The sequence below is a fragment of the Nylanderia fulva genome, unplaced genomic scaffold (assembly GCF_048542155.1).
Source record: "Nylanderia fulva isolate GAGA-0341 unplaced genomic scaffold, ASM4854215v1 Scaffold8, whole genome shotgun sequence".
Lineage (NCBI taxonomy): Eukaryota > Metazoa > Arthropoda > Insecta > Hymenoptera > Formicidae > Nylanderia > Nylanderia fulva.
Window position 1 is genome coordinate 2,476,369 of NW_028190916.1, and position 12,955 is coordinate 2,489,323.

The 12,955-nt window shown below is 39.3% G+C and overlaps 1 protein-coding gene across 3 annotated transcripts in view; it reads right to left on the reverse strand.

Annotated features, from left to right (window-relative positions):
* cv-c (RhoGTPase activating protein) overlaps positions 1-12,955 on the reverse strand; it is a 227,459-nt gene that overhangs the window by 10,221 nt on the left and 204,283 nt on the right. The gene's annotated exons all lie outside the window — the stretch shown is intronic.

Consider the following 12,955-nt stretch of genomic DNA (forward strand, 5'->3'; position numbering starts at 1 on the left):
GTTACAAAAATTATATAGCTTATTACACATTGAATATTTTCCTAAATTCGATAATTTTTGCCCCATAACTTGGAGCTTTTCCTCGATATTTCCGATATTATATAAGCGCGTCACGTCGATGAAGAGCAAAAATCCTACGAGCCGATAACGAAGGCTGCATTTACGTCGCGATAGACATCCTCTCTCGACATCGTCCTGTCGGAGGAGGATGAACCTTTCGCAATGCATCGCTCTCGCGCGCCGGACATCGGTTCTCTTTATTTTTCCTTCGAAGATTCTCTCCCTTTCTCTCTCGAAAGCGCATAAGTTTCGCGCGCGATTACCATCCGCTCGGACACTTACGCCATTCGCTCGCTCGTATGCACGTATCCGCGTTTCCGTTCCGGCGTGTTACTGCGAGAGACGTGACGATACCCCCATACGTGAGTTATTTCCGCGCGGCATTCAACGAGCCGTGTCGCCCCGCGTGTGCATGACCGACGTCACTTCCGTCTAAGCAGGTTGAACAAACCTCCGCCCGTTGTTTTTCACGAAGGTCCGAGGCACACGCGTGAATATATATGTGTATTTGAATTGGAACGTGTTGCGTGAGAGATTTCAGTTGAACCAGAATAATAAATAAAGTTAATTTTATGTATATTAAAAATAATAATGATGATAATTTGAGGACAGATGTGCATAAATTGCAGTTGAATGCTGTATCTTACAATCAGGTACCATTTAATGAACTGACGCGTCGCGAACACGTAGTGATATTAATTTAATTTACAACGCCCGCATGTCAGATAAAAACGAGCCTGTTGCGGCAAGAAATTTCAAGCATTGTTGCTTTCAGAAAATTAACATCCATTTTATGCTGGCTAATTAACTACTCGTCTTGAAACAAAACTTTTAATTAGCTACCCACATGCCGCTCATTGTGCTTTAAACACAATTGTGAAACGCGAAACTTAATAAAATATGTGGGTAAATTGAGTTGACTTACAACTATTTCTGTAGCTAGAAACGAGATAAAAGATCGAATCATCAATATTGTAACTTCGTTATTGTATTATTGTAATATTTTTATAATATGCAAAAAATAAAATGTGCATCGTGATGAACTCATCAAAAGTCTGAAAGAAATATACAGTCAAACAAATTTATTTCATTTGTAAATATTAAATACACATGGAGAGAGAATTTTCTCTTAAAATTTATCCCGAAAATCTTGGTAATCGTAGAACGATATAATGTTGGAAGAATTTCATAAAAGTTTCTCTGATTAATATTTGCCACAATAAAGATATAAAAAATATGTTCGATTAATTTTATTATGTGTACATAGAGTAAAATTTATCAAATTTACAAAATTCTTCCAATACATATTGTCCCATGATTACTACGATTCTCAGGGTAAATTCTAAGAGAAAATTTTCTCTGCGTACACATGCGAATTTCCTACAATTCCATGTAATAATTTTTGTGCTTATGTTAATGTCGATGTTTGCAATTTTATTAAATCAATGATATGAGTTAAAGCGGTTTGAAGCAACAAGCCAGTAAGTTGCGCCACGAAAGAAGGAAATGCCAGACGACGCTGAGCAAAAAGAGGATCGCGGCTACAAATTCAATGACGACCGGTTGATACGTTGCTAACCGCACATCTTATATATTCGATGTTTCGCTTGAAAGAAACGACGAACCCGTATGATTCTCTCTGTGCATGTCACTGAATCGCGATTGTCAATGAAGAAATTCACGACGCTCCGGACTCTCTGGTCGCGATCGATGGAAATCTCTGGAATGTCGATCTCTTCTACTTCTTTTGCCGACGCGACGTCTCGTTCGCAAGCATAACATACTTTCGAATGAAGAATTTTAACTCGCTGAATCGACAATGCTCGTAAAAGACCGCCGGACAGTTTTTGCCCACGCAGTCTATTCGCGTTCGATGTCTTCCACGTCAAATTTCTCGAAATACGACAATCAAGGCTAAAGAGCATCAAAAATTACTATATTTATTTCACAACACTATTTTGACAGCGTTTTATTTTTTCTCATAGTCGATCTAGTTTTAAAAAAAGAATGAATACTTATATCCTCTACCTCCCCATTATGCGTGTTTTTGTCCTGATTTTCTCTTTGAGAGATAATATAATAAATCTGAAGAATCCAAACTCTCTCTCTCTCTCTCTCTCTGCGCGAAGTTTTCCTCGAGTGTATTTTACATTAACCGAAAAAGCTGAGAGATCTAAATTTAGCGCCGATATGCAACACGAGCGGAGAATTTTTGTCGCGTTACCACCCACGGTGAACGAAAGCGTCCGAAAATCTGGGTCATCGCTCTATGATGGTTCTAAATTTGGGCCGTACGACCACCGCGGCTTACCACCCGTATAGGAGCTTGCGGCCTACCGCGACCAGTGACACTCGATTTGCAGCGGCCTAACGAGTACGAATGGCCCGTCATTGTGCAAAACGTATATCACGAAATTCAATTAGCCTAACGTCAAAAAACTGCCGGCCGAGGCAGGGGCCACGAGGAATATTTATGCGTCATTCGTCAGTAAGGGGCCTCTTCAATTCCGAAAGTTGCAGAGAAGTAAATTATAATAAATACAATAACACACGGAGAGAATTTTTTCTCGAAGAATTTACTTTGAAAATCATGCTAATCCTGGGACAATATGGCACTGGAAGAATTTTATAAAAGTTTCTCTGTGATTAAAAAATATTAATGTGTACATAGTACATTTTACTATATTTTATATCTTATTGTGATGATAAATATTAATATTTTTATTCTTTCGATACCATATTTTGTCCCACGATTATCATGATTTTCAGGGTAAATTCTAAGCGAAAATTCTCTTTGTGTACAGTTGTAAAAATAATAATATAATAATCATCGAAAGAGAGAAAGAGGGAGAGAGCTACATAAAAATAAAAAATAAAATTTTTAATTTTGAACCAAATGCAAGGTGTAAATAAAATTACGAAATTGGAATGTACTTCGATGTAATATTATGGTTTTCTATAAAGTTTCCTTACAAATCCTTTCGCAAGAGATCATCGCACGATGATACTCGCGTCACGCCTCGCTAATCCCGACCGCCTCCATCGCCACCTCTCCCATCTCGTCCCTTACTTCCGGTATCATTAACTAACGAGCGCTCGAGGGACGCACTAACGGTGAGTAAATCCTCGTTTGCGAGAACCAGCTCGCCGAGTCGGTCGATCGATCATTCCAATCGCGAGGAAGGCATTAGGACAGCGTCCGTTTCAGCGATAATTCTTCGCCTCGTAGGAGTTTCTCCCGATGCACGCATATGCACTTTGTGTAAATGGCACGCGGCCGCATCCGGTGCAACAGAGGCACTCGAGTTGGACCATTATTATACGTCTTATGCGTTGCTGCGACTCTAGTTTCACTAGATTTTTAAATAAATTGGCAAAATAAAATAAAATTCTCTTTTCGTGCCTTTACCAATCAAATCTGATCTAATGAGAAAATACAATTATAAAAATTATATAATAAATAATAAAACTGCGACGTATAATTATTGTAATAATTTCAAATATTTCTTAATATATTACAGATCACGCATAAATTCCATCTTTGGAAATTTGACAAATAGGATTGATTTAAAAGTGTGTGAGAAAATGATTGGAAATGTCTGATGGATCGATCAGATTCCCACTCGAATGTCCCTATGTTGCGTATACGACCTCGAAGGAACGTCGTTGCCACGCCAAGGCTTCTCTCGCACGACGCCGCGCTGTCTGGCCGTCGGACGTTTCTCTCCTGACGCTTCTTCTCTCTTGACTCTCTCGCGAGAGAGAAATCATCTCGCGCAGCATCCCGCTCTCGCGTCCCTTTGCCCCGAGGCGATGCGTGACACTTGTTTAACGCGCGTGACGTGTCCACGATCCACTGGAGACCACGTGTGTATTTTTTTTTTTTTTCATACATCTCTGTGCATACGTGTAGTTAAATATTTCCGAAGGAAGATATAAAAACGGGGAAAACCGACCGCGGTTTTTTATTATTATTCAGCATCATCGAAGCGTCTCACTTATAAGACGTTCTCTAGGATAGAGATTTGCAAAACGCAGAGTAAAGAAAACCACAAGATTTATGATTGAATTTCACGCACACGCAACGTGAAAGTAATCTTACTATCTAACGTTGAGGGAAAAAACAAACAAACGCAAAACGTATTTAATAAAAACAGGTCACGATTAAATAAAGTCTAAAATATTAAATTAAGTTGAAAAATTGTCCAATGACGCACGTTGAAAAAAATTAATTGACGACTTTTTGGTTTTTCTCTCGAATCGTAGCAGACTTTGTGCTTCGACTTAAGTTTAAAAATGTTAATGTTGCAGTTGCATTATTTTAATCCGACACGGATACGTTGATCGCACTTAAGTGGACATGGCGCTATGCAACGGTTTTGCGCGACAGTTGGTTGATTTAAGCGAGCGCAAATCGCGTATCACCGTCTTCATCATCTCGGTGTGACTTACGCTAATTGGCTTCTGAACGATCCGATGGAAATTTATGGTAATATGTCGGCCGGCTCTTGGTCGCCTTGATACCTGGTTGCAACGCGTGTAAATAAAGCGCCGGGATTTGACAGCGCAACTGTCGTCTCTAAGCAAGAATCTCTCAACGCACCTGGGAAATGGTGCCTGGTTAGAATTATTCCAATTCTTACTTCTAGCCGACAGCCCGGAGAACGGAACGAGTCTGCGATTTTTATTTCGTCATTGTATATATAAATGTAATAAACGGGATGGTCGATCAATAGTACACGACAGCTGGTATAATTTTTTTAAACGTTTTCTAGGCAAATACGCCATATGGGTATAGGTACCGTTACGCCTGCAAATTACAGAGAACCTAGTTAAAAGTTGGGACAATCCCATAGCCTTTTTTCCAGATGAATGCGACGACTTATGAGGCAGGTGCATCGCGCAACCGGTGGTCCATTAAAAACTAGATCCGCGTCTTAGCGGGCAAAACGGATCGTTATAACGGTGCGGCATAGAAATGCGCATTATATGCATGAACGTAACAAGACATTTATTTCGCCGCTAATGATCGTTTCCTGTCGATTGTACGATTTCTACGGTATGCCACCTTGTAGAAATCGCGCGCATCGATCGCCAGATAAGGCCTCTCGGGTCAGGGAATCTTTCTCTCTCTCTCGTGATCTCTTCGAGCGACATCCCGTTCGGATGTCTATCCGAGGATACGTACTTTCTATACGTATAGGTACCTACACCTAACGCATTCGCAGAAGAAATGACACGCTTTCGGCGCGATTCCGACGAATCCAGCCGCGTTAATTACCGCGAGCGCGGGCAATTTTCTCTCACGCGACATGTAGTACAAGTAGGTACGTCAAGCATGAGTCGAGCGGTTGAAACTGGATTAATTTGCGCGAGAGATAAGAACGCGAAACTTGTTAACATCTTGGCGATGGCACGAAAGGCGAGCCGCGAGAGAGAAACATGTATCGATATGTAAATTTATAACGCATTCGCGTTTACGAATAAAGAATATGATTCTTTCAAATATCGTCCACATATCCGTTCGTATTCATTTTTCTCATAAAAATTGTACGGAGAAATTTGAGACATATTCGTTCTTTTAATAAAAAAAAATATCGAGATATTTATTATATTGTATAAATGATAGAAACTCTAGGAATCTAGAGAAATAAGCTTCGGAGGGATGATAGATAATAAAACGTTATTTTAACAGGAAATTTTATATATAATTAATTAAAAAGATCGAAGCTTCTTTTCATAAAAAATAATCAGCAAAAATATAGATCAATTGTTGCGAAATAAAAATAAAAAAAAATACGGCGAACCTGACGTGTGGACATAAATGTTTGTTTGGTGAAACGTAGCCGTGCACAAATAAGTGCATTTTTCCGAATGCACGATTTGCGCTGAACCGACAGTCGTGTCAGGGGAAAAAGTGCCTTACGGCAGAAACGTTGAAACGCAGGGAGAGCAAGCCGCGCATTCAGTTCGCGCGAATTTATGGCAACCGGTTTGCGCGATCGACGCAGAAGGAATGTCGATTGTCGTTTGCGCCTGTCAACTTGAGGGAGAGCAAGAGGGAGTGAGAAAAGAGATACATGGTCGTGTCATCGTCGTGATCGTTCCTGTTGCTTCTATCTCCAACAATCCGCGGTACTTTTCAAAGAGATCAGACCCTCGGAAAAGCCGAGAATAATAGTCCCCTCGAGAGAGAAAGAGAGAGAGAGAGAGAATGCCAAGAAAACTGACAGTAACGATAAATCAATAGTAGAGCAATTTAAACGATTCGTTGTTAACCTGAGACTCGCAATCATATACTCAGATATGTTAATATTGTCGTTCCTATACATAGAATAATATAGATTGCATAATGTCAGATAAACGAAAAGCTTTATTCATTCACGTATTGGAGTATTCTCCAACATATTTTAGACGCGAATAAATGTCATTGATTATTTCTCTTGCTTTTACTGGAGTAAAATAAAATTTGTAATATAATAATAAGACAAGTTCAATAAGATTGTAAAACAAGCTTATATAAAATCCAGAGAGCTGTGTATTTTCAGAGAAATATAAAAGAAGAGAACCTATACAGAGAGAATTTTTTCTTAGAATTTACCTTGAAAACGACGGTAATCGTGGAACAATATGGTATTGGAAGAATTTTGTAAAAGTTTCTCTCTGATTAATATTCACCACAATAAAATATAAATACCTATCACAATAAGATATAAAAATATGTTCGATTACTCTTATATAAAGAAGATGCTCGAGAACTCTTATAAAATTTCTTACCATATTGTTTCACGCGATTACCTTGATTTTCATGGTAAATTCCAAGTGAAACTCTCCGTGTAGGTAACACTTTAGGCTTGTTTTCTGTTCCCGCACTAGTTCATTAGTGCAGGATCAGAAAACAAACCCTTTATCTCGATGAAAATAAAACTGAAGGGTTTTCCTTAAACAACTGCCGTCAAGTCACCCGCAAAAAATTCCCTTCTGAGAATCACGCTATTATTATTATTGTTATTACCGTCGCGCCCTGTCCTCCGTTAACGGCGTGGCCACGACACGCAGGTGCAACCGTGCCGCGCAGTCTGCCAGAGTCTGCCAGGGCAGGAGTCCTCCGCGGTTGCGTGTTACCGAACCAGTTTTCAGGTTTTACGCACCGGCGCGGCCAAGTCGATACCGCGCCGGCAAACCCGGGTGCGTATACATATAATTACATGCACCACCACTCCCTGCTGAACGCGTTCTGAATGCGAGAGGAGGAGAGAAAAAGCACCGTGTCGGAAAAAGAGAAAACTAGCGGAAAAGGGGCGGCGGATGCGCCGGATATGTAAAAAAAGAGAAAAGAGAAGATAGATCGGAGAGATTGGAGGAGATGAGAGAGAGAGAGAGAGAGAGAGAGAGAGAGAAGACGCAAAGGAAACTCGGACTCGAAACGGATGAAAGAAAGCCGAGTGTGAAATGAGAAAATTATGCGCGTATATAATGTATGGATGGAAAAAGTTAAAATTGACAACAAAAAGAGAAGTGGGATGTGCGTAGAGAGAAATTTTGCGGCGATATATACGAAGGAAGGGACGAAAGTGAAGTAGAAGGATGAAGAAAAAAGGACTCAAACCACGAAAAAAAGATCAAAGAGACAAAAAGAAAGAAGAAGTAGTAGATAGAACATATTTTAATAACGACCATCCTGCCTGATTTAATTAATCCTTTGCCAATTAAATGAGTCGCTCGCGAAATCCCGCTCGGACTTTCCCTCCCATCTTTCGCCGAGAATATCCTCGGACTCCTCGACATGTGTGTATGCATGTGCAACCACGTGTACATATGTATGTGTCACGGTAAAAGGCCACGTAAAACTCGCTACCGCCGGCAAATAATTACTCTCGGCTTGCTCGCTCCTGTATTCGCGATGATAGAACGTCGATGATACTTCTGCGTGTCTTTCTCTCTCTCCTTTCATTTTCATCAGTTCAAGAATTAGCGTACGTTCGTTCAACGCGATTACAATTTTCGTGTTCTCCGTAAACGCGAGTTAACAAGCCTGAGACAATGAATTTAATTTCCCGCATTTTCTTAAAATTGAAAATTCCTCCTTTTATTCGCAATCGATTAACAACGCGCGTAAAAAAATATCGACGATATTAAATTCCGATAAAATAAGGAGTATAGATTGAATCTTATAGATATTTTATATAGATTAAAAAGATTAAGAATTATATAAATAAAATTTAATCATTAGTATTCTTAAAATGTATGTTAATTAAATAATTATGATATCTCAATAAAGCTCTAATATACGATACATAAACATTTCTTTAGAATGTTCTTTAGAACTTGTTTCCTTTAATTGCCTCGCTCATGCACGCAATGCTCGTGCACAGCAAAGTCATTTATAATTAGTATAATTATAATATAAAATAATGTCCAGATTTAAACAATTAGTTCGGGCAAATTACGCTTTTATTGCAAGACAAACATGTAAAAGGCAGACTCGAATCAGTTTAACACGACTCTCCTTGCGCGATAGATTCGGATCTTATGCATTCGCTCTCTCTCTCTAAATAGCTCAATTTGTAGCCTTCCTCAGATGGCATAGTCGTTTAGTGCTCCGGGGAGGCAGTAATTTTCAAGAACCAGATCGAAGTAGGGCACGAAAACGTGGTCGATTGGGCACGATAATATGACGGTCATTTAAATCGACCCAATTGCCTACAAATTGCCGGTGTCGTTGATTCGACAAACACAGGGTACGTGAGAGATCTTATTTTCGGTGATTGCACGCGCGGAAAGCGAAAGCTTTTATTAATAACAATTATGGGGAGGGCCGAATGAAAACGATTCGAAACGTGTCCTCTTGCGAAAGAGAGGAAACAAAAAGGAAGAAACGAAGCAGCGAAAGTCGCGCGCGGATGTCTACTACTCGTCTACACTCGTTGCTTTACCAAATTAAGTTACGCGCCACGCATGCGTATAAATTATTCCTATAAAACGCATCAGTCATTTCTCCACTTTCTCTTCCCCGCGAAAATACGCTCGACTGCGAAAGAGCTTCCTCCGCTATTAAATCCTAAACTGACACGTGCACCTTTTAATAAATCGCAAGAAAAATTCGAAGTCGTAATTAAAGTCGCGCTACGTTTCGGAGACTCGTGCTCTTTCATTAAGACTTTGCGAAAGAAAAAAAGTTCTCTCATTGTATGCTTCGCGAACAGAGATCACGAAGTTTTTCTCAACGCGGGACGGAAGTTTATTTGCGTCAGAGTAGTGGCTGACGTCAAGAAAAACTGTAACGAATCAGTTTATGCAATCGTGCGATTGTAATTTATTTTTACGTTATCGTGGAATAAGAAAAGAATCTCGTTATCAACGATTCATTCAGTCTCACGGATAATGTTACGTGTTCGTTTCCTCGTAATGATCAATTACAAACCAACGCGGAAACGAGAACTTTGACGACGCCGGAGGGCGTTGAGTATCAGCCTTTTGCTTTCGTAAGACCTTCGATTCGGTGGAAGACCATTATAACTCACGTGTGCCCGCCTCATCACGGCCAGCTTTCACCCGGTAAATGCACACGTCGATCAATGCTTTCCATCCGGAGTGCAAGGTCGATGTTAGCCGAAATTTCTTTCATGCCTCTGGCCAGAGATTTCGATCTTTTTAAATATACATATACATGATACAGAACGATAAAAATATCAGATACTTATCTTGACTCGATATTAAGCATACTTCTTTATAATTATTTAATGAAAAGTCAAACCTGTCATACTTTAATCATCCAATTTGCCAAAATTTTCATTCCATCTGATCTTACTTTTTTTGTGCGCGAAAAAAATGTTGTGTCAATTGTCACTTCATTAATTAATCATCGTTCCATTATCGGGGAATAATTTAGAGATAATTTTGAACCGTTTGTGAACCGATCTTACCTAATGCGTTACGAGAACTGTGTAAGCATAATATTGCCTACACATGACGAAGGTGAGAGCAATTTAGCAACCGCGGTCTAAAATAGGCGAATAAAATTACCTGGCTCGCGCGAGAGAATCAATGGGCCTTGGACGCGAACTAGGTCAATGTGATAATATAAAATAATAAGACGTAGGTAGAAAATAAACGAACTTGGCAATTTTCCTGCCGTGGGGTGACACTTTGCGCCGCAATATTTTCTCTACTCGCCGCTTTCGATTAATCTCCATTTATTTTGATCCCCGACACATCTTTCAACGCTTCATTAAACGTGCTCGCGCGGTCGACTGAATTAAAACTTATACGCAATATTATATTTGATGAATCCTTCACATTTTTGTGGATCTAACAGAATATTAAACTCTTTTAGCGCAAGACTGTATATTAAAAAATTTCCCTTCAGGAATCCCTTTTTTTATTTTATATTTTTTCATAATCTAAAGCTTGCACGAGGAAACAAAATTGAAAAAATAATTTTTATATGTCAAGACCTTTCAATATTTACATTGAGAAATTATATAGAATTTATTATATTTATTAGATGCATATTTTATATCATATTTTACGCTAGTTTTTGTATCTCGATTTGATTACATTCAAGAGAGCTCTTGTAATTAAACTGTTTTCTTATAAGAATCCTCACGTCTTATTCAGTTGTAAACAAAATAATTTACGTCGCGTCAGTTTCGCTCGACATACGCACGAAACAGCTGTTCTTCGCTTAAAAAGGCAACGGACGATCGTTCTAATCGAGTGCGCGCACGCAATTTCTCGCGAGTCACCGCGAGTTACAAGTTACAAATTTGGCAAGACTTTCGCGCGTCTCACAGCGGCAATCACCAGATGCTTCTCGCGCACGTATAAAATCCGTTCGTAATCCGAACGCGAGCGCGCAAAACGCGCTTTCTCCCCATCTAAGGGGACATTTGCTTGAAAAATGTTCGGGCCTGTTTATTTTTTTTATTTATCTGTTTTGCGCGGCCCGTTTTGCGCACCGCGTCCGCGTCGCCGCGTATAAATTTTCTATTTATCAAAGACACAACCGTGCGTAACGATCTGCGCCGGTTTCCGGTGAGAGCTCGCAACTTGTCGCAGCTGCTACCGGTGAACACGCGTGTGCGTGAGCCCTTTATGGGCGTGAAAGTCGTCGATCATACGAAGAGTCGTGTGTAATATCGTCTATCGAATATCCTGAATTTTTTCTTCTTTTTTTAGTGTCAGCTGTGATCGGTTCCGATGACACAAGGTAGTTCTTGCTTCAGCGAGTTTACCTGCACGTTGTGTGACACGAATAAAGTCGCGTTTCTACGTAAAATGTGTTCCAGACATACCGAAATTGTTTTAAGCAACTTCGAACAATCAATATAAAAAAAAGTTCATATAGAGACGATATATAATAATGGCATATTTTCGATTCGTCACGGTGGAACAATTCCAAGAAGTTTATTGATGATGAATTGTAACCGGCCGTTCGAATCCATTATTCGCAGCTTCTCGAAACGGAGATCCACGCGCGATATAATACACGAGTTAAATATCTACGAAGACACGATCTATCTGCCATTCTTCTCCTCTCTCCATTCATTTCATCTTCTTTGTGGCATCATTATGATCTCGTCACGCGTATGAAATCGAGCGATATCTTTCTCCGATGATGGCACCCCGATCGAAGTCGCTATCTCGGCCGGCCGAACACCGGATCGTATATATATAATTGATTTAGACTTTCGTCGAAATGCTTTTAACTCTCTGATTTGCGACGTGAGCTCCTTCGCGCGCTACGGTGAACGCTTCCTGCTCCGAACGACCCAATAATAATAATACTCTTACTCGGCAATTCGCACAGATTGATCTTTACGATCACTGCTGGCTTGTAGATTCGCCGCGTTTATTTCGGATTAGCTGAATTTGATCCACGTGACGCGCGCGATAGTAAAGTTAGAAAGACAGGGTCATTGCACTCCGACAGTGGATACACCGGTTCGATTGCAATGTTCGCGAGACGTAAAATACGCACGGAAAAATTATTTCAATTTGTGCTTTTATTTGCATCTTCAAAGTGCTGAATAAATATCATATAATAATAATAATAATAATAATATGTCAATGATATAAGAATTTTTCGATATAATAAATAATATTGTATAAATATACATTTAATGTAATAAATGATAAAAATGTAAGCAAATCAGAAAATTGTACTGCTATTTATAACCTCGGAGAGACATCGTTACGATAACGATTTGATTGCGCAGTCCAGCGTGCGCTTTCCAAAGTAATTAACTGCGTATTTATCCCCGTCACGTGATAACCGTTAATTGCTATTCCGTTCGCTTGTTCGCTCTTCCACGAGTAGTCATAAGAATAGCACGGATTTCGCCTAATGCATAGCAATGACCATATGTGCGAACGTGTCATAAGAAAGAATGTGCTGTTCCAATACGTCGATACTTATGTCGTAAATTATTAAGCCAGAATATCAATGAGAATAAGCGTATGCATGTAAATTTCTTTCTCGACACACATTTAATGATTTTCATTCTAATCTTTTTTTAATCAAAATTTTACAAAACTAGCTATTAGTATTATGTATCTTTTAATTATATGCAAGTTTATTTTAAATATAATCTTAATTAAAATCCAATCTATTTTTCGTTTTTTTTAATTTCAGTTTTATTAAAGTCGAACTTTGATATGTAAAATGCAAAAAAATAAATCTTAAGTATACAGAAGTTTACGACGTTGTGCAAGAAAACTTTTGCAAAACACGGCATTTCATTTATTTTGACTATGTCTCTAAAACTTTAAGAAAGATTTGGATAGGCAAACTACCCTTGTGCAAAAGACTGACCTGTGCTCTGGCATTTCTGTCTCGAGAGCTTTAAATCTCGTCGTCTTTGGAAGAATTCTCAAAGGAGTGCTCGAAAAA